The sequence below is a fragment of the Cynocephalus volans genome, chromosome 1 (assembly GCF_027409185.1).
Source record: "Cynocephalus volans isolate mCynVol1 chromosome 1, mCynVol1.pri, whole genome shotgun sequence".
In the NCBI taxonomy this organism is placed as follows: Eukaryota; Metazoa; Chordata; class Mammalia; order Dermoptera; family Cynocephalidae; genus Cynocephalus; species Cynocephalus volans.
In genome coordinates, this window is record NC_084460.1 from 76,325,391 (window position 1) to 76,348,125 (window position 22,735).

General features: G+C 41.6%; 1 long non-coding RNA gene and 1 pseudogene across 3 annotated transcripts in view; both read left to right on the forward strand.

Annotated features, from left to right (window-relative positions):
• LOC134375002 (uncharacterized) overlaps positions 1 to 22,735 on the forward strand; it is a 131,274-nt gene that overhangs the window by 60,274 nt on the left and 48,265 nt on the right. The window lies entirely within an intron of this gene.
• Positions 17,229 to 17,704, forward strand: LOC134385407 (large ribosomal subunit protein eL32-like; annotated as a pseudogene).

The following is a 22,735-nucleotide window of genomic DNA, read 5'->3' on the forward strand; positions in this document are numbered from 1 at the left end:
ATTGAGATTTACCTATATCTAGTAGATAGAGAAAAAAGAATGAGGGGCCTAAGAAAGATAGAATCCCATTTATTATAACAGATGATATCTAAAATAATTATCCTTAATTCCAGGGAGGGGAATTAAGGGAGAAGGAAGTGTGAATTTTTGGCACGAGGAACTTGGTAGAGGTGGTGCCACTTGCTGAGACAGAGAGCAATGCAAGAGAAGCAAATATGGGGCATGAGGAAGCACTAATCTGTGTCTTATTTTGGACATGCTGCATTTGAAGTGCTTATAAGACATGCAGGTGAGAATGTTGAGCAGGCAGGGATATATTGGCTATGTGGGTTGTAAAGCTACACGACTACGCCAATTGTTGAGTTACAGAAATAGCTAATGCTAATTGTACTGTTAAAGCACTTCATAACTAAAGCCAAAATGTTTCATTATTTTAGTTATGCTAAGTTTTCCATTTGTATTGTCCAGGCTAGGGGTTAGGGCCCACAGACCTTTCAAACTCATTGTACAGACTGGGTCACAAACCCCTCACATGCAGGTCCATGCTAGGTAATTGGGAAAGATCCCAGGAGTCATTGGTAGATGACACGAGCTCAGTCCTCAGCAGTAGCAGCAGAAGCAGCGGCGGCAGTGGTCTCTTGGGGCATCCCAGGGGCACTGACAGCAACAGCTTGTAGCAACAGCCTCCAGCAGCAGTAGCAGCCTCCCTGTGGCTCCCCCAGGGAAATCCCGGGGTCAGGGGGCCCTGTGAATCAGAGCCATTCATCCTTTATATATGTGGATGCTCACACGCATCCACATCAGACAATAACGAAGGAACAGCTGGGCGCATGTGCATATTTACTCAAAAGCTCGGCAAGGTTCTGAACATCTGAGGGGCCCTGACCATTTTCCTATATTTTCCCTACCTGGGTCTGGAGCTCAGAAGACAGGACTAGGCTGGGGGCATCTAACTGGGAGGTGGTGTAGTGGGGTAAATGACAGTGCTGAAGTTACCTAGGGAGGGAATGTAGCATGAAAAGAGAAGAGGGCCTGGGAACAATTCCTGGGGAATGATGAAACATTAGGGCAAGAGCAGGGAGAAGCATCTGGCAAAGGAAAACAAGAGGACAGAGAGGTGGAAAGAAAAATCATGGAGTGTGACCTCATGGAAACCAGGAGTAAACTTCCTGACCCATGTGCCACTCCCTAATGTGAGGTTAGACCCCCTATTATGCCCTTTCCACATCATACTTTCCTTCATGTACTATAATGAATTGACTATTTATGTGATCGATTGATTCATTTGCTCATTGAATAAATATTTAACAAGTACCCAGTAGGTGCCAGAACTGTTCCAGGATGCGGATACAGCATGTACGAGTCAGACAAAGCCTTGATTATCATGAAGTTCATCTTCTCGTGGGGATTAACAGGTGGGGATAATACAGAAGGAGGCAGAGCAAGGGGAGTATGTCAGATGCATCTGAGAAGTTGATGGCAGTGAGGACTGAAGAGCGTCTGCTGGATTTAACCACAAGGAGCTTGTTGGATATATTAGTGCAGTGGAAACAGAAACTGTATCAGAAAGTGCTGAGGAAGAAATGACGAGCCAATTGAGAGAGGAAGTGTAGACAGCTCTTGCAGGGAGGTTGAGCAAGGAGCATGAGCGTACGACAGTGCTGGGGCAGATGCAGCGAAGAATCAGTTAAGAGCACAGGGCTGGGAACATGTGTAACAGATGATGGGAAGGGCCCAGGTGCCAGGATGAGATTGAAAGAGCAGGATAACAGAAGGGCAGACAATGAAAGCATAAGGTTTCTTGGAAGATGGGTGGGGAGCAGGACCACAGTGCTTACGGGGAGATTTGCCTTTGATAGCAGAAGGGACACTCCCTGCATTATGACAGGGTGGGAGGGATTTGAACTTTAAATAGCAATTATAGGAAAAGTGTTTTAAGATATGAAACATGCATTTTTTTATTCCCTACCTTTGACTGAGGGGCATTCATTGTCTTAGGAGGGGCACTAGAGGAAGAGAGGGAGGGACAGTGGGTGAGGGGCTACTGAGGTTTACAAAAAAAGTGTTCAAACAGAAGGATTCAAGTGAAGACACTGGAAGAAGAGGAGGCTGAAGGCCGAAAACAGGATGTGTGGATCTAACAGTGAGTAGAAATGGGTGAGGTTGAGTATAGAAGGTCACTGGAAATGGAGAAGTTCAGAAAGTGCACGGCCAAGGAATTGGATGGTTGTCCGGGGTGAGGCTGGTGGTGCCTAGGAGGGTGGTAGGAGATGGAGAAGAGAGGAAGGCTGGGCCTCGGGCCTTGGTGCCAGTGCCTTTAGGTGTTTGGCCTGGCTTGCAAGATCCACCTGGGGACTAGAGGTGCGGGACAGGTGGATCCCTCAACAAAAATCTGGGCCTGTATTCAGAAGAAAGGGTAGTGTGTGCTGGGAGGCAAACCCCAAATGTGGGCCATGGGTCACTGACAGTGGTTGTCTTGTTATAGCAATTCATAACTATAAAGCTACACGACTACACCAGTTGTATTGCTAGGGCTACACAACTTGCAGGGTTATAGCCATTCATAACTAAAGCCAAAACATTTCATTATTTTAGTTATACTAAGTTTCCAGAGCTAGGGCTCAGACCCTTCAAACCCATTGTGCAGACTGGGTCACCAGACCCCTCACATGCCAGGCTGGGTCACCAGACCCCTCACAGGCAGGTCCACACTAGGCAATTGGGAAAGATCCCAGGAGCTGCTAGGCAGATGACACAAGCTCACTCCTCAGCAGCAGCAGCAGTGGCAGCCTCTCGAAGGGTCCCAGGGACACTGGCAGCAACAGCCTCCAGCAGCAGTAGTGGCCTCCCCCATGCCCTCCCCCAGGGGGCATCCTGAGGGTGGGGGCAGTGTAGATCAGAGCCACTCGTCCTTTTTACTTAAGTCGTAACCCAGGAACACCTGGGTGCATGTGCATATTTACGTCAAATGTTCGGCAAGATTCTGAACATCTGAGGGGCCCTGACCATTTTCCTGTATTTTCCCAACACCCTTCAAACCCATTGTACAGACTGGGTCCCCAGACCCCTCACATGCCAGGCTGAGTCCCCAGACCCCTCACACGCAGGTCCATGCTAGGTAATTGGGAAAGATCCCGGGAGCCATTGGCAGGCGACACGAGCTCAGTCCCCAGCAGTAGCAGCAGCAGTGGCCTCTCAGGGACACTGGCAGCAACAGCCTCCAACAGCAGTAACGGCCTCCAAGTGGTCCCCCCACCCAGGGGCATCGGGCCCTGTGGATCAGAGCCACTTATTCTTTATACGTAAGCCCATAACCCAGAACACCTGGGTGCCCACACTCAACTACATCGGACAATACCCAAGGAACACCTGGGTGCACAAGCACATTTACATCAAATGCTTGGCAAGATTTTGAACATCTGAGGGGCCCTGACCATCTTCTTTCACTTTCCCTACAGTGGTCCTCGGTAGGGGCTCTGTCCTGGCTTAGCCTGCCTCATGGGACCAGCCCTGGAGTTGGGGCCAGAGACTTCTGTTGTTCTCTTCAAACTCCACAGTTTATAGCTCATAATTACAGTACTTCACAGTTCACCTTAAATCTAGAGGCCTAGATGTTGTGTCAATAGTGGCTTCTGTCTTTAGACAAAAGCCACATGTCCCAAAGCAGTGTTTGGGGCAGGTCAGGCTTGTGTTCCCTTAAGCTGCAGGTGGAGGGACACTGCCCTTTTATTTAGAGCAGTGCTTCTCAATAGTGTTTTAGCATATACCAGAATCACCTGCAGGGCTTATTAAAACACAGATTCCTAGTTTCCAGCCTCAGAATTTCTGGCTCAGAGGGGCTGGCATGGGATCAGAGATTTTGCATTTCTAATAAGTTGCTAGGTGATGGTGCTGCTGGCTTGGGGACTGCACTTTGAGAACCACCAATGTAGACAGTGGTCCTCAATTCTGGCAGCACACTGGAATCACCTGAAGAGTTTTAAAACCCGTGTGGTCTGGGTTGAGGACTGAACATCACAAATTGTCAAAGCTCCCCAGGTGATTGTAATGTACAATGAGCCTAATCCAAGCCTCAGATTTAGAGTATGAGCCCCACTTGAGAAAAGCACATGGGATCATTGATTTCTCCCTCTCTTCAAGCAGCAATGGATATTTACCTAATCTATTTGGGCTTCCAGTTTCCACAAGATGTTCATTATGTGTGTTACATCTATGATATCTGTGATATATTCCCTTATTTGACTTTGTGATTTTTTTTTACCCCAGATCATCACAGAGTGTGCTTTTCCAGTCCAGAGGGAAATTGTGGCATTTGTTTATCTGAAAAGACCTGTTTAGACAGATTTGCAATTTAAAGGAACATTTGCAAATGTGGCATATTTCATTTCATTAATGGAAGTGACATGGCTCATTAAGCCCCACCATTAAGTTTCCACTTGAGAAGATTTATAACTTCCTGGTCAGGCTTGGGGGGCTTTGCATACCTGAAAAACTCATTTCACTCTATAGGGGCTTATAACTTGGAACCCACAGAACTTGCTTCTAGGTTGTCTGCAGTAAGGAGCTAATAGCCACCAGGACAAAAGTGTCATGCAGTGCTGTTTGCACTCAGGAAGTCACCATTTATTTTTTAATTCTCAGTCGATTTATATTTAGCTAATTACTGCTCTGTTGGCCAGTTATAGCTCTTTCTCCAGGGTCCATGATTCTGAAAGTTTATAGTTGTGGCCAAGTTATAGTGAGGTCCTTCCAGTGTTCCTACTACCAAATTACATTAAACAAGCTTCAAGAACTATCCCCAGATTCTGCAGCATTTAAAAAGCAACATTTTAACACAATAAAACCTGTTTGTAGTGCTTTTTAAGAGTATGGATTTTGGAGTCTGAATACCAGAGTACACTTCCTAGTTAAAACACTTTACTTTCAGGGCAAATTACATAATTTCCCTGAGTTTTAATTTCCTCATCTATAAATGCGAATATTAAATCACCTGGCTTAACTACCTCACAGGTTGTTGTACCAAAAGACACAACATGTGTGAATGCTTTTGATGCTGGACGAGGGGGTCTGAGGAGGCTCCATAGCTGGCCTCAACCCACCCTGTCCCCTGTCCAGGATTTTGACTCTGCCACAGGAAAGAATTCAAGAGCAGAGTCACAGTAGAAAATGAGAATGGGTTTAATGTAATGAATAGGAGATACAGATTCCACAGAGAAAGTACAGTCTAGCTCCAGAGACTGAGCAGGGCCTACACCAAGTTTAAAACAAAAATAAGAAATACACATTCACAAAGTGAAGGCTGGCTCTAGAGTGAACAACAGTCTGTCAAGGGCAAGTTTGGTACAAAAAGAAAGAAATACACACTCCACAGGCAGAGTACAGGTTGACACCAGAGAGAAGGAGCAACAGTCCCCCACTTCTGTTGGGATTCTGCTTTTATAGTTTTGCTGTCTAATACATATTCATGATATCTAATGAATATTCAACTAAGGGGCAGTTCCCTTTTATGTAACATAATCTTGCACATGCTCAGTTGTTCTCCTCTTACAGCAGGTTCATGGGTCAAATTCTATCACATGCACTGAACATATTTAAGAATATTCTGTGCTCTTTAGCACCACTAGTGGAAGGTCATTCAAAGGACAAATACCCTTCCACTGAGCATTCTCAGTCACTGGGGTTGTATAAGCCTATATAAATTCCTTTTACTGAGCATGCTCAGCTACTGGATTTGCATAAGTCCAACTCTTGTGGTCTCAATCTTCCTGTTTTGGTGCTGAAAATAGGTCCAGTAAACAACAGTAACTCTCCTCTATGGGAGGGCCTAGTGAAGGGGCCTGAGACCTTGGGGAGTGGCTTGAAATCCAGAGGTATGTCCTGAAATCCTAACCCAGGGAAATTGAGTACCTCCTATTTCACTTTCTGCAAACTGTTACATAAAATACAGAAGTCACTTATTTCTACTACAGTGTTTGCAAATTACAAAAATGGAAAATGGAATTAGGGGGATAATTAAGGCTTCAGTGCAAATATTTTTATTTCAATTAGAATGGAAACAAACATACTTTTCTTCTGTGTTTAACAGTCCTGGGACCAGAACAAGTTATTTACCTACTTGCTCCAGGTAATACTAGTTCCTGGAGGATAAAACTGAGGACCAACTAAATGACTGATTTACCAGGAGTGACAGCTTGCTCATCAATACTTGTGGATTGTCCCCTCCCTGTGTCCAACAACCCAAAGCTACTGTTTTGTAAACTCTGCCCAATTTCAGTTTCCTACCTTGCAAACCTTGCCTTAAAATCATCCATCCCAGGCCCTAAGTCAATATATATATTCTCCCCTGACTATCCCCCTTTGAGACACAGCCAAAACTTTTTCAAGGTGGGATTTTCTCTTCTCTCTTACCGCAGAAAGGCTAAGAAGCTTGGCTTCGTTTGATCAGTAGGTGTTTCTGGTGGTCTTTTGGGAAGTAAACACAACTCTGTTGAAAATCTTTCCAAAATGTAGTATTATAACTTTCTTCTTCAGCAGGATGGCTTAGTATGAAGAACATAATGGAATCTTAGCTATATCCAAATATTATTCAGTGCCTTAGATGATCTTTTAGAATATCAATTTTTTATCCAAATGTAAAGTCCACTGAAGTTCCAGTTATTCCAAACCTCTGGAGGTTGAGTCTTGGTTAGGAGAGAGTAGAATGGAGTGGTCCTCAAAGCTGCTGCCTTAGAATCTCTGGGTGAGACTCAGGAATAGGGTAATTCAAGTTCCATGAGAGCTTCTGATGCTCAGCCAGGGACTAAGGTCCTTGGCTTAATATATCATTAATTATGTAGGGTTGAGGTTCTGACACTTCAATTAAAAACATTGGAGGATCTGATTTAAAATGCAGATTTCAAAGCCCTCTCCCAAGAGATTCTAATTTTTAGGCACAGGGTAGGGTTCCAGAATCCATATTTTTATCAAGCATCCTATAGTTCTTTACAAACCACATTTTGAGAAGTGTTGATTGATGTAGGTGAAGTAAGACCCTCATAGCTACAAGAAACTGGTTATGATGAAAATCTTTAGATAATATCTAATAATAAGACATGATTTTCAGAAATATTTTTTTATTCTAGACTTTAGTTTTCTTATTTGCAAAATAGGATTGCTAAGATTTATCAACCACAAGAGATACCCTATTTTTTTCCTGCATCAGGACCCTTACTAAAATTTGCATAATGAAAGAACAATTGTCAATTTCATTAAGATCCTGTTTTGAATTCTATTGTTAATGTTGCTGAACTGCTTTCAATTCAATGTGTTGCTTTGAATAGAATCCTCATTCTCTAGGAACAAGTCAAAGTAAGTATGGATTACTCAAACATATGTAAATTTTTCCTATCATAAAATGTCAACTTAACCAATATTTTCATGTGTTCATAAATACAATCAGTACACAGTCTTAAATCAACAAATAAAATATTGAGCTCCTAAATGTGCCAGGCACTATAGGATGTGAGTAGAGGAAATGTGACAGGTATAATAATTATAAGACAAGCCCAAGTGTGATAAACAAAAAAGTTATGGGTTCAAAGGATAAGGGACCAAATCCATGAGAAGCTGATGCTTTTAAAGAGTGAAATTTATGGTACATGAATTATATTTCAATAAGTCTATTTACAAAAATGTCCATTTGGAAAAATACAATAAAACAAACCAATAAGAAGCTTATTTCTTTAATATATAAAAGAGGGATAAAGATAGCCTTTACAGGACCACTGCCACAGTGGTCCTTTTTTTTTTTTTTTTGACTGGTAAGGGGATCACAACCCTTGGCATGGTGTGGTCTGCACCACACTCAGCCAGTGAACACACCGGCCATCCATATATAGGATCCAAACTCGTGGCCTCAGTGCTACCAGTGCCGCACTCTCCCAAGTGAGCCACAGGGCTGGCCCCACAGGGGTCCTTAAGGAAGCTTAATGAGATATAAGAAGATGCAGTTAGATGACACAATGAACTGAGCAAAGTTATCCAGGACATGAAGGAGGACATTTGCAAAGTGATTAAAACTTTAAAAAATAATATAGCAGAATCCATGGAACTGAAGGAGTCATTCGATGAAAACAGGAAAAGAAAAGGGAAAAAGAGAAACACAACTGAGAGCTTAAGCAGCAGGATAGAGCAAGCAAAATCAAGAATTTATGACCTGAAGATGTATCATCAAAATAACCCAGGTGGACAAAAAGGAAAAAGAAAAATGGACTTTAAAAAATGAAGAAAATCTAAGAGAGTTAGCAGACAACCTTAAGTGCACAAACATACGAATCATGTGTATTCCTGAAGGGGAGGAGAAAAGAAAAGGCATTGAGAATACATCCAGTGAAATAATATTGGAAAACTTCCCAGGTATATGAAGAGACACAGACCTTCAAATTCAAAGACTCTAAGATCCCCAAACAGATCTGATCCATAAAGGTCCTCTGACATTATGGTCAAACTGGCAAAACTCAAAGACAAAGAGAATCCTGAAAATACCAAGAGAAAAGTGTTAAGTTACCTATAAAGAAGTCTGCATCAGACTAAAGACAGACTTCTCGAAGAAACTTTATAGGTCAGAAAAGAATGGGATGATATGTTCAAGTACTAAAAGAAAAAAAAACAGCCAACCAAGAATATAATACCCAGCAAGTCTATCTTTCAGAAAGGATAGAGAAATAGTGTATTTCCCAGAAAAATAAAAACTATGAGAGATCACCACCACTCAACCAGCCCTACAAAAAATCCTCAAGGCAGTCCTGCATCTGGAGTCCAAAAATGCTAATCACTACCATGAACACAAAAGAAAGAACAGTTTACCAATCCCTGCCATAGCAGAAGGCAGGAGAAAGTGGATAATGAGGGACAAGTAACAGTCTGAGGCATGGTTTTGAATATGAATTGCTGTCAGCTTTATAAATACTTGAACAAACTTTTTGTTAAATTTAGCAAAGTGTGCAAATTGGTCATTCAGTGAATGGTCAATATGTAAGTCAATGTATGATATTGTGAATGAAATATTGATCTAAAAATTATATCTTTTTAGTTGGCTGTTTTCTGTATATGAGAGCTATGATTTTTGTATATTGCTCTTGTATCCACCAACCTTGCTGTCTCAGTCTGTTTCTGTTGCTTATAACAAAATACCTGAAACTGGATGATTTATAGAAAAACAAAATTTATTGCTTACAGTTTCAGAGGCTGGGAAGTCCAAAGTTCAGGGAACACATCTGGTGGGGGTCTTGTGGCAACAGTGACCAGGGGTCTCACATGGCAGAAATGGTGTTGCAGAGAGTTCCTCATGCGCTCTCCTTTTTAAGCTCTCAGATCCACACCCAGACCACCGTTATTAATCCATTCACTACTGCATGGTCCTACAATCTAATCACCTCTTCAAGGCTCCACCTTTCAATTATCATAATAGGATTTCTCACTCTCAACAGTTACAGTGGGGATTTAAGCTTCAGTGAGACTTCAGGGAGGGGCATCCAATTTACAGCATTCTGCCTGACCCTTCAAAACTCATGTCCTTTTCCCATACAAATACATTCATTTTGTCCCCAAAGTCTTAAATTGTTTCCACTCAAAGGTCCAAAGCCCAAAGTCCCAAGTCCCACCTGTGAAGTCAAAACAAGTTATCTGTTTCCAAGATACGATGGTGGGCCAAACATAGAGTACATATTCCCATTCAAAAAGGGAGAAATAACCAGGTCTCAAACCAGTCCAAAACCCAGCAGGCCAGGCATTAAATCTCAAAGCTGGCAAATCCTATACCTTGACTCCGTGTTCAATGTCCTCTGCATGCTGGCATGGGGATTGGATCCCCAGGTCCTCGGGCAGCTCCTCTCCTGAGGCTTTCCTGGTCCCAGCCACACTTCAGCTCTCCCAGGTTGGTGTTCCACTCTGATAGCTCCACAAATCTGGGGTCTTCATGGCAGTCCTGCTGTCATGGCTCCACTAGGCATGGAGCTGATGGGGTTTCTCTGCGGCAACTCCTACCCCACATTTATGCTTGGCATTGCTCTCATGAAGGCCATCTATGGTGAATCTGTCCTTGGAACAAATCTCTTCCTGGGCCCCCAGGCTTTTGCATACACCATTTGAAATTGGGGCAGAGGTTTCCAAGCCTTCAAAGCTCTGGCATTCTGCAAGCCTGAAGACCTAACACCACATGGACACCGCCAAGCTTGTATTTTCCAAAGCTGCCAGTCTGGCCACACCTGGGGCCAATTTAGCTATAGCTGGAGCAGCCAAAGCAGCTGGGGTGCTGGTGCTAGCAGCTTCCCAAGGCAGTCCTGAGCAGCCAGCCTGTGGAGGGCACCTCAGGCTTGTTCCCCAAGACCATTCTGTCTCCCTAGGTCTTTGGGCCTGAAATGGAAGGGTTGGCCCCAGAGGCTTCTGCAGTGTCTTCAGGGCCTTCCCCCTTCTCTTGATAATCCCTTTCATTTGTACTAATCTTCTTAGCACCATTGCATTTTTCTCCTAAAATACCCTCTGCTTCTCTACTAAATTGCCAGGCTGCAAATTTTCCAACTCTTTATGACCTGCTTCCCTTTTAAATTCTGGCTTTATGTCCTGTCTTTGCTGCTATAACTCAGCATAGGCTGTTACAAGTAGCTGTGCAGCTTCCTGAATGCTTTGCTGCTTAGACGTTTCTTCCACCAAATATCCTGGGTCAGCACCTTTAAGTTCCACATTTCATAAAACTTTTGAGCATGAATAGAATGCAGCCAAGTTCCTTGCCAGTTCATAGCAAGGGTGACATTTGCCTCAGTTTCCAATAAACTCCTTGTTTCTATCTGAGACCTGCTTAGAATGGTCTTTACACTTCATATTTCCATAAGCATTCTGGTCACCACCATTTAACCAGTCTCTAAAACATTCCAAAATTTCCCTGGTGTTCTTGTCTTCTAAATTTTCACTAGCATCTGTACTTTTTCTAGCCTGCTCCTTCAAATTTTTCCAGCCTCTCCTCAGCACCCAGTTCCAAAACTGCTTTCACATTTTCAAGTATTTGTTATAAGCAACACCCCACTTCTCTGGTACCAATTTTCTATATTAGTCTGTTTTTGTTGCTTATAACAAAATACCTGGAACTGGATAATTTATCAGAAAACAAAAATTATTGCTTACAGTTTCAGAGGCTGGGAAGTTCAAAGATCAGGGAACACATCTGGGGAGGGTCTTGGTGATGGTGACAGTGACCAAGGGGTCTCACATGGCAGAAAATAGTGGAGCAGAAAGAGAGATAGTTTCCCAAGCACTCTCCTTTTAAAGCCCTCAGAACTACACTCCTGATCACCATTATTAATTCATACACTCTGTCATGGTTCTACAATTTTACCACATCATCGGGGATCCACCTTTCAATTGCCATAATAGGATTTCCCACCCTCAACAGTTATAGTCGGGATTTAAGCTTCAGTGAGGTGGCAGGGGGTGGGGGGAGGGGCAGTGGTCATTCAATCTATAGCACTTGCTAAACTCTCCTATTATCTCTAACAGTTTGTCCATAGAGTACATTGGATTTTCTACATTAACTATTACACTATGTGGGGGAAAAGAATTCATCAAGGAATTTGGAGACAGTAAATTACTTGAGGCAATGTGGTGTTGTTTTAGGAATGTAGTCAGTCTGGTGGAGATGCGTAGAATGAATTGAAGTAAGGGAAAATCTTGAAGCCAGGAGGCCAAGTAGGGGATTGCAATAGACAGTGAGAGGTGAGCTGACAGAGTTTAGCGCAGCAGCAGTAGGAATAGGGAGACGACACTCAACTGAGAGGATGGAACCAAAGAATTGGCAACTGAATTTTCTGTGTGGATGATCAAGGAAGTAAGAAAGACTGCCGAGGTTCAATCATGACCTCCCAGAATGGAGAAGCACAAGCTCAAATGTCAGCAGGTGCCCAGTAGGTGAACAACTGAGTGAAAGGGGCTTCTGTCTCCCCAGTTGGAGGGCAGGGGCCTTCTGGGTGCCCAGCCACAGAAACGTTGCTCAGGCCCCTGGAGGCATGCTGCTCAGACTCTGACTACCACTGCGACAGGCTGGGGATGGGGGGTGGGGAGGGAAGACCATTCTTTTTGAGACTCCTACAGCAGGGGAAATACAAAAATTTATCAATATTTCGCATTTTGAAAATCTCAAACTACCCTGTTAAATAGGTATGAAATACTTTCCAGACATGGGTATGTAACCGCTCCCACCCTAAACCCTCAAGATGGATAATGGTAATTATTATAAAAGTCAGCGTTTCTACATGCCCTAACAATACCTAAGAGCTAACATTTATGTAATATTTTGTGGTTCTTAAAGTACTTTAAAAACAAAAACCATCTATCTAATCATTTCATTAAATATGATCCCATGTCGATTAATAGTAATATTGCTGGGAAGGGATGAAGGCCTTCCTGCCTTGCAACCCCAAGGTCTCCCACCTCTGCTACATGAATGGGAGGGATAGAGGTCATCTCTGGATTGTGTGTACATGCACGCATGCTGTGCATTTTTGTTACTGCAAAGAGCTAAGAATGCCCCAAGTAATCTGAAAATCAGGATTAATGTGTCACCTCTAGAAAAACTGCTTCTATGTGAATGGGTAGCCAGTGTTCCTGTGACATTAGGGTTTTCTCTCCAGCTGGGACATTGAGACCTGGTGATGTTTCTGGTTTTCCTAGATCTCTTGTACATATTCTCTTGGTTGGTTTGGCGACCGCTCCTCCTGTTGCTACTGATTTATGTGGGCTTCCGTGTTGCTCAGTAAACTCGCTGAGACCTCTAGGCTGGCTCATGACCTATGTAAATTTCACTAAACTCTTCCCACCTAAACTCACAAAGGCACAAACCCTGCTTTGAGCTTCCTTAAGAAATTCAAAACTCTTAAAGTGTCATGAAAATCAACTACAGTGTATATTGAGAAGTTAAAATAAAAAAAAAAAAATTTAAAACTGCTAACCTGGAATAAAATATATCTGGTAAGTAAAAAACAGATTAAGGATACTGCAGTTATTGATACCATAAGGAATTTGGAACAGCCCAAAGATCTCATCATAGGGCTTTATGTTCCCTGTTTATTTATCATCATGAGCAAATAATGATAGAGCTACTCAATGAAATGTTATTTGTTCATTGAAAAATGGTGGTTATACAGACCACATAGCCACACAAAACAATACATCATATAACGAGAGGGGAGGGAGCAGTCAAGACATTGAATGTATCCTGTGGTTTTTATCATGTTAAATAAAAAGGAAAATGGCAAGAAGGAAATACCAACATGCTCACATTGGACATGTAGCATATAGCACATTCAAACAGAAAAAAAAGTCTTGTCAAGCAACATTTTGTAAGAATTGCAAATTAACTAGCATCTCAACTGTTATGAACAGGTTTGGTTTAGATGTTGGCCAAAAATAATATCAGGAAGGGTTCCTTAATTAAAGACTTGACAAAGATAGCAGAACTCGATGAGATGACTGAACCCATGTTACAAAGCAAGAATTCTACACACTTTTACAAGACAGCTAACAAAAGCATGGTGAAGAATCAGACTATTTAGACTGTAGTCAGACTATTTGCTATTTGCAAGGCTTTGGGCAAATTACTTAACCTCTTTGTGCCTCAATTTCTTCTTCTTTAAAATGGGGTTGTTGAGGATGAAATAATACTGCCTACCATACAGCAAGTACTCGATAAGTTACTAGAAGCATTCTGATATTGATACCCTTTCTTTTCTTGCTAAAGTGTTGAGGAGCAGTAGCCACATGTAGCAAAAGAATGATTGTATTAAGTGTTGTCAACTTTATTGGCCTGTTCATCTACTTGATCACCAAAAGCTTCTCCCTGGGTGGTGTAGCCCTGGAGGTCTCTCTCTCTCTCTGATCTGGGAGCTCTGTGATCTCTCCTTTGGGTGGAAAATTAACTCTATAAATGGAATCCAGAATGAAATTGATTTCCACAAGTGGGTAGAAAAACAGACGCCATGGCGTTTCCTGTGTAGGCCATCCCACAGCCTCCTCCCCACTCTGCAGCACACCAGGGGTGTCACAGCTCCAATGTGCAGCCCACATTATGTTAGGCATGACTAGTGGAATGGAAGGATGGAAGGTTTATGGGTGAGTCAACGGCAGGAGGGAGAGAGGGGGACAGAATGGGATGACGGACTAGCAATCATGCTCTGCCCCCAAATAGCTTTGTGACCTTGGGCAAGCAGATTCACTCTGACTCTTTTGATTCCTTCCAACATCAACATCCTATGATCGTACTCTCCCAGCAATCACTTCCTTTGAAAAGACAGGGAACTCTGCAGGCCCTCACAGCCCTCTGCTGATTTACATTATCCCAGGCAGCTTGTGACGCTCCCCAAACCCTTTCTTCAGCGGTAAAGGCTGACTGGCATCAGGCTGAATTTCAGGCTGTTCAGCAGTAGTCCTGCGTGGGGTGGGGGTGTAGGTGTAAGCTCCCCGCCTGCACAGACTGGAGCTCTGCATTTGCTACTGCCACCGCATCTTTGGGAACCTTTGCACTGCCCCTTTCTCTCTCCCAGCACCATTCTCAATTGTTCTGGCTGATTTCTCCCTTTCATTTTCAGAAGTTCAGTTTACTTTTGGCTTTAACTTGGAGCTTTGGTGATGAAAGAAAGGAGATCATATTTCTTCTAGTCAGAACTATATTTTCAGGGCAAGCTGCCTGAACCCGCTAGAAATAAAACAAGAGGAGACAGGAGGTCATGGGCAAATCTCACCCAGCTCCCTCCTGGTAGGAGAAGAGCCCCATGAGAATTTAGTCTCTGGAAGGTCGAGCCCATCCGGGCTTGCGGTGTGGATGCTGGGTGGATCGCTTGAAAGGAGGGCTCTTTTCTGGATTCTGGATGGAGCTGCCTCCAATCTGTTCTCTACTCCCAAATTCTCATGACTGCTTGAGGTCCAGGATAGGTCTTACTCTTTGACTCCTGTAATGTTAGAAATAGGGGAATCCCCAAAAGCCATCGTGCAGTGACACTGAGACCCTGTTTGGAGCTTCTGCCAAAAGCCTTAGCAAACATGTCTGGTGCAGAACACACTGTGGGAGGCCATGTAGTTGGATTAGGAACCTTGTAATTTCATATTCGCTTCGTGTGGTGTGTGTGAGATCAATATACACACATGCGCCGACATGAAGCAGGTGACTGAAGAATGAATGGTCTGTTTGCAAAGGCATTTGAAATATTCACTCCAGGACAGCAAATAGTTAGCAGTAAGTTCAGGTCTTATGATCTAATAATAGCATTTATGTGTATACAGTATTTATTGAGCTAAATATTACATCATTTAATGTTCACTACAATCTTGCCAGGTTGGGGCCACTATTATCCACATTTAATGGATGGAGAAACAGAGGCTTAGAAAATTTAACTCTTCCAAACTGACAAAGCTGGTAACAGTGAAAACAGAATTTAAGTAGTAGTCTACAGAGGCCGTGCAGCTGTCAAGCAAACCGTACTACTTCCCTGCATTTGGTCTCTGTCCCAATGATATGGTAAATACCATTAATTTTACAATGAATTTCATTTGGTGTAGGTTAAGAGCCAGGATTTTGGAGCTTTACTTTCCAGGCTTAAATCTCATTCTGCTGTCTATTCTATTTGTTGTTGTAATCTTGGGTAAGTTGCTTAACCTCTGTTCCTTAGTTTCCTTATCTATAAAGTGTGGATAACAGCAGTATCAATCTCATAGTGTTGTTGTGAGGATTGAATGAGATAACACACGGAAAGCTCTTAGGACATAGTAATGCTAGCCCTTCTTATCAAATGTGAGCTATTTTTAATAACAAATATTTGCTGCTAACCTACTGTATGCCAGCTACTAGGTTCTTAGAAATAGACAGGGGAGAGGAATAGGATAATATATGGCTAATAAGAAAAGTTATGGGAAGGAAGGGACAGATATTTAAACCAATTATGATATAAAGCATTATAATCCATAGTGGATCACTAAGAAAGGATCAACAAGCAGGAGATAAAGCTGCAAATGGAGGTTTGGGACCAGACTTGAAAGGAGTCTGCATGTGCTAAGGGTTTGGGACTTCACCTTGCACAGGCAACCAAGGAGCTGGGGTGTTTTAAAAATAGGGGATGGCACAATTATTTAAGGGCTTCACTAACCTCTGTCTGAACCCCATTTAACAAGAAGTGAGCATAAGAAAAGATCCACGAGGAGAGGAATGGTTCTTATGAGAACATTTTTGCCAGACTTTTAAAAATTCTATCTTCAGCTAATCTGTAGATATCATAACATAAAAATATTCTCTGTACCAATAGAGGACTTCAAATCATTTTATATCCTGATCCCATATACATCGTGCAAATGACTCTCATTGACTTAATACCTCTGGCACCCTCTAGTATACATGAAATATACTTTATAAATAGTAACACAGCCCATGCTGCCAGGGGCTCCTCTTGACACAGACAAAGATGACAGTGTATTCTCTTAAGAATATGAGATAATTCATGAGGCAGTTCTCTCACTATGTATGCCAGAGAAGGTTTGAGCTGGGACATAATCTCCAGGGAACAGGAACAATTTTAAATGTCAAAGCTAGGGTTGGCTGGTTTTTATAGCAGTAAACCCAACCTGTTCCACCAGTTCTAATCTGCGTGACTTATTAAGTGACCAGCATGACCAGCCAGGTATTCTCTGCTATGTACGTCCAGCTCAAACACAGAGAGCTAAAGGAAGTGGAAAATCCCAGGTTAATAAGGAAAGAGCCAAGGATGTGTGCAAGGATTTAGCATAAAATGTTCATCATGGTGTTGATTATAATAAAAATGCTCAACAATTGGTAAAGTGTTTAAAAATTACAGTATATCTGCAAGACTCAGTACTTCGTACGTAGTTATTGAAAAGGATGTAGAAGAGAATATAATGACAACTCAAGGTGGTTGTACTATATGATTATGTTGTTTAGAAAAGCTTCTAACATGGTGTGCACAATAAAATCTTATTTTTGTAAAAGAAAAAAGGTTTATATTTTAATAGCTATTATCTCTAGGTGGTGAGATTTTAGGTGATTTTGAAATTCTTTTGCTTATGCGTACTATTTAATTTTTTTATAGTGAAGGTCTATTAATCTTGTACCAAAAGTCATTTCAAAATAATAAGAAAATCATCCTCCCCTCTCCTTGGATGCTGCCTACAGAGATGGAAGACATCTTCTGCTTGGCATCATGGTCACCCTCAGACCCCTCGTGAAGCCAAAATCATCAAAAATGGACCGAGTTCATCCATCACCACTCAGACTGATACACCAAAATTAGTGTGACTAGCTGAGTCCCAGAAGCACTGACAATAGGGTGCAGAGAAGATTCGAGGGCCAGATCTTGCTGCCCAAAGTTGGTTATGGGAACAAAGAGAAATGAAGCACGGGCTGCCCAGTGGCTTCCAGAAATTTCTGGTCCACAATATCAAAGAGCTGGAAGTGTTGCTGGTGTGCAACAAATCTCAGTGTGCTGAAGTTGCTCAAAATGCTTCCTCCAAGAATGGTGAAAGCCACTGTGGAAAGAGTAGCTCAGCTGGCCCTCAGAGTCGCCAGGCCTCAAGGCTACACACTGAGGAAAATGAACAGACAGCTCAGGGGCATGTTTTATTTGTGTTAAATAAAACCACAAGTACTCTGTCACCTGGCATCTCCCTTCCCCCTTAAAAACACAAAACAAAAGCAACAAAAAGAGAAAAGGGAATGAAAGTAGTATTTGTGGGTGGTTCTTCATACATGCCACACATTTGGTTCTCATTGCAATCCTATGAGATGGTGCTGTGGACTGACTGAATTGTGTCCCCAAAGTTCATATATTAGAAGCTTAATTCCCACTGTAACTGCTGAGGGTGGGAAATCCTACTACGGTGATTGATAGGTGGGGCTTTGCAGAGGTGATTAGATTCTGAGGACCATGTCCTAATGAATGGAATGGTCATCAGGGACATTGTAAATAGTGTGAGGGCTTTAAAAGAAGAGCACAGGAGAGGTTTGTCTCTCTGCTCCACCATTCTAGCTATGCAATACCCTGCACTGCTGTATTACCTCACCAGATGTGTTCACTGGAGTAGCAGTTTAATCTTCAAGAACTTGTCCCTTGCATTCACAACCTGGCTAACAGGTGCAAGAGGCCTAGCTTTCAGCCTACCTCAGATTTTGACATGCCTTTCTCATTAAGTTTAATCATTTCTAGCTTTTGACTTAAAGTGAGGGACGTGACTCTTTTTCTCACTTGAACACTTAGAGGCCATTGTATAGTTATTAACTGGCCTAATTTCAATATTGTTGTGTCTCAGGGACTAGGGAGGCTCACAGAGAGGGAGAAAGATGGGGAATGACTGGTGCGTGAAGCAGTCAGAAAACACGCAATACTTATCAATGAAGTTTGCTGTCTTACATGGGCACTGTTTGTGGCACCCCCAAATAATTACAATAGTAACATCAAAGACCACTCACTGATCACAGATCACCATAACTGATGTAATAATGAAAAAGTCTGATATATTGTGAGAATTACCAAAATGTGACACAGAAACATGAAATGAGCACATAATGCTGGGAAAATGGCACCAGTAGATTTCTCGATGCAGGGTTGCCGCAAAACTTCAATATGTAAAAAATGTACTATCTGTGAAGTGCAATAAAGTGAAATGCAATAAAACGAAATATGCCTGTATATGAAAAACCACAGTGAACACTATGCTCAGTGGAGAAATACTGAACGCTCTTTCTGTAAGACCAGTAACAAGACCAGAATACCCACCTTCATCACTTCTATTCAGCAGAGTACTGGCAGTTCTAGCAAGTGCAATCAGGTAAGAAAAAGAAATAAAAGTCATCTAAATTAGAAAGGAAGAAGTAAAATTATCTTTGTTTACAGATGATATGATCTTATATGTAGGAAATCCTAAAGGTTCAAAAACAAAACCTGTTAGAACTAACAGAGAAGTTCACAAAGTAGAAGGACACAAAGTCAACTCATAAAGATCAGTTGCATTTCTATACACTAACAATAAACAGTCTGAATGGGAAATAGATACAGCAGGCAGAAAATTATTAAAGACATAGTTAATACCATCAGTTAAATGGATATGATGGACATCTGTAGACTCCTTCACACAACAACAGTAGAATACAGATTTTTCAAGTTCATGTGTAATATTCACCAAGGGAGATCCCATTCTGGGGCATAAAATGCACTTTAATAAAATTAAAGAATATAAATAATGAATGTCTTCTCAGACCACAATGAAAGTGTATTTGGTCATTTCTGTTACTTATAACAGAAATACCAAAACTGGGTAATTTATAAAGAAATAGAATTTACTTCTTACATTTTTGGAGGCTGGGAAGTTCAAAGTCTAGGGAACACGTCTGGTGAGGGCTTTGTTCTTGTTGGTTGTGACTCTACAGCAATGCAGTGTATCACATGGCAAGACTGGCAGAAGCAAGAGAGAGCTAAGCTTCTCAGTTGCTCTCCTTATAAAGCCATCATAACCATGCCTATGACCACCACTAAACCATCACTGGATTAATCCATTCATTAGGGCATGGTCCTCTCAATCCAGTCACTTCTTCAAGGCCCCACCTTTCAATTACTGTAATAGGATTCCCCACCCTTTTATCACTGTCACCGTGGGGATTAAGTTTCTACTACATGAAACTTTTGGGGACACAATGCAATCCATATCAAAAATTAAACTAGAAATCCATAACAGAAAGATAGCTAGAAAAATCCCAAAATACTTGAAGATTAAACAACATATTTCTAAATAATACATAGGATACAGAACAAATCACAAAAGAAATTTTAAAATATTTTGAACTAAATGAAAATGAAAGCACAACTTATCAAAATTTGTGAGATTCAGTGAAAGCAGCACTTAGAGGAATATTTTTAGCATTTAATGCATATGTTAGGAAAGAAGAAAGATCTAAGTCAATCATTTAAGCTTCTATCTTAGAAAACTAGAAAAAGAAGAGTAATTTTAATCCAAAGTAAGTAGAAAAAAATAAAAAATAAAAATTAGAACAGAAATCAATTAAATTAAAAACAGGAAATTAACAGAGAAGATCAACAAAACTGAAATCATTCTTTGTAAAGGTAAATAAAATTGAGAAGCCTCTACCTCTACTAAGAAGACAGAAAGCAAGAATGAAAAAGAGAGAAACACACACACACACACACAAAACAAAAAAAAACTAATACCAAAAATGAAAGGGGACATCACTACAGTTCCCAGGGACATTAAAAGGATGATAAAGAAATATTACAAACAACTCTATGCTCATAAATTTGATAATCTGAATAAAATGTACCCACTCCTTGATAAACACAATCTGCAAAAACAAACACACAAGAAGAAATCAACATTCTAAATGGGCCTATATATATATATATATATATATATATATATATAAAAGAAGTTGACTCAATAATTAATCATCTAAAACAGAAAGCACCTGGCCCAGATGGGTTTACTGGTGAATTCTACCAAAAATTTAAGGAAAAAGTTAAACCAATTCTCTATAATTTTCTCAATTTTGCTTTGACCTAAAACTACTCTAAAAACTAAAGTCTATTTAAAAAAAAAACAACAACAACAAAAGAGGGATAAACCTTTACTACATTAAGCCATTGAGAATTCAGGCTGTTTGTTATAGCACCATTGCCTGTCCTTCCTTAACTCATACACGTTCATGTTACTGTTATTCCATTTTAGAGATGAAGCAACTTTTCTAAAAGTGCAGAGCTATACAGGGTAGAATTAGGACTACACCAATGCCTGTTACACTCTAAATCCATAGGCTGTACAACCTCCTACAGAGAGTTATACTTTATTACCCAGTTGCCTGGATGGAAAGGCAACAAAGCTTTAAGATATACTAATTTTTAGAGTTACTATCAGCTATACCCATGAGCTGATGGGGGTATGTGTTAAAGCCTGAGGTACATAAAAATCATTTGAGGTGCTGGTTAAAAACCACCAGTTCCAGGATCCCATTCTCATAGATTCTGATTCAGTAGTTCAGAGGAAGGGTTATGAAATCTGCATTTTTAACAAATAAAACTTGTGCACATAAGTTTATGAGGTAGTTGACCTCAGTGGTAAACAAGTGCCACCTTTCTGGCTTCCCTGCCTATGAATTCCACCAATTTGGGGATAAATTCCCCTTCCTTTTGGGTCAAGATGTAAGACAGAGTCCACCACCCACCATAGAAACTGAAAATGACACTTACATACTTTCCCACATCTCCGGCAAATGACCTGGGCTCAACCCTTCAGACACACCTGCCCCAGACTTGTAATCAAAGTTAAAGAAGGAAAGGAGACCTGAGAGGGACCACATGACCAAATTTGTGATGTTAGCAATGCAAGTGACAGTACTGGAAGCATCTTCACCAGAGAAATCCTGTGGTGAGGTTTTAGGATCATTCTAAACATACATAGTCCCATACCGAGCTCTCTTGCTTTCCTGCCCTTTCTGTGAGCCACCCCAAACCCTTTTAATAAACAGTATTTCAGCTTAAATCCACCAGAGTGGATGCCTTGCTGTTTACTATTAAGAACCCTGGTTGCTGTTGAAACTGGTCCTATTGAAACTGCAGCCAACAGTGTGGTACAGTCTCACCCACCCAAAAGCAATTTCAAAATACCTAAAGGTTTTACCACTCAAACACAGTAGAGGGTACATCTAGTCTGTAGCAATGATTTATAAAGCTACTTTTTCCTCTTCATCCACTTTATTCACACCTTGCACACCTGAAACCCACACCTAGCCCCGATCCCTGGACTATAATGGGACTCCCTTTTTCTTCTTGTTCTACCTTTCCCCATTGCCTCTCAATTCTGCCATAGAAAAACCTCTGGATAACTTCTCTGGCAAAGGCAGAATTCTCTCAGGGGGGCAGCACAATGTTTAAGGCTGAACTGACAAAGGCAGGGTCCACTTTAATGAACTTGGAAGAGGAAATCTGAGAATTTTCATACGTTTATTATTTTTCTGTTGTCACGTATCCTGAAAGTGAGTGAGGACACCTCACCGGTTCTCCTGCTGCTTCACAGCACCATGCAGCTGGAAGTAGTAATAGGTTTTGCAATGGGAAACCCAGTCTTCAAATAGCCTTGTTGTCCTGCTTATCAAAGTGTGATGAGCAGAGAATTGAATGGAGTACACCACAACCCCAAAACTTGCATTCTAGAAAAGCACAAGGTATGTAAATCTCAGGACACACTCCCAATTGGGCAAAAGAAATAATCGTTTTTGTTTTTCTTCAACAACTCTATACTTTAGCCTTTATCCACCTGGAGGCAGAAACTTGTTCTCAATCTATTCAGGGTTCCCCTTTCTCCCAGAGTTTGCATCCAAGTTCCTGGACATCCAGCCCTTGGTCACCATCTACAAGGCTGGAAGATGCTCAGACATACAACATTTACTCTCCTCATTGGTCCACAGATGTGCTTTTCTCTTATCCATATTTCTGACCTCCCAGCCTCTGCAAGTGTGGCTCTTTTTACTTCTCTCATCCCACTTTTGGATCCAATTTTTGGTGCATCTGCACTTTCTGCTTGGAAGCATGTGAGAATTCTATGAGCCTGCTTCAGCCCATCATCCCAAACACCCCACGGAACCATCTTTACTCCTTGCTCCTGCTTCCTGCCAAGTGCAGGATGAATTAAGGAGGCTTACCACCCT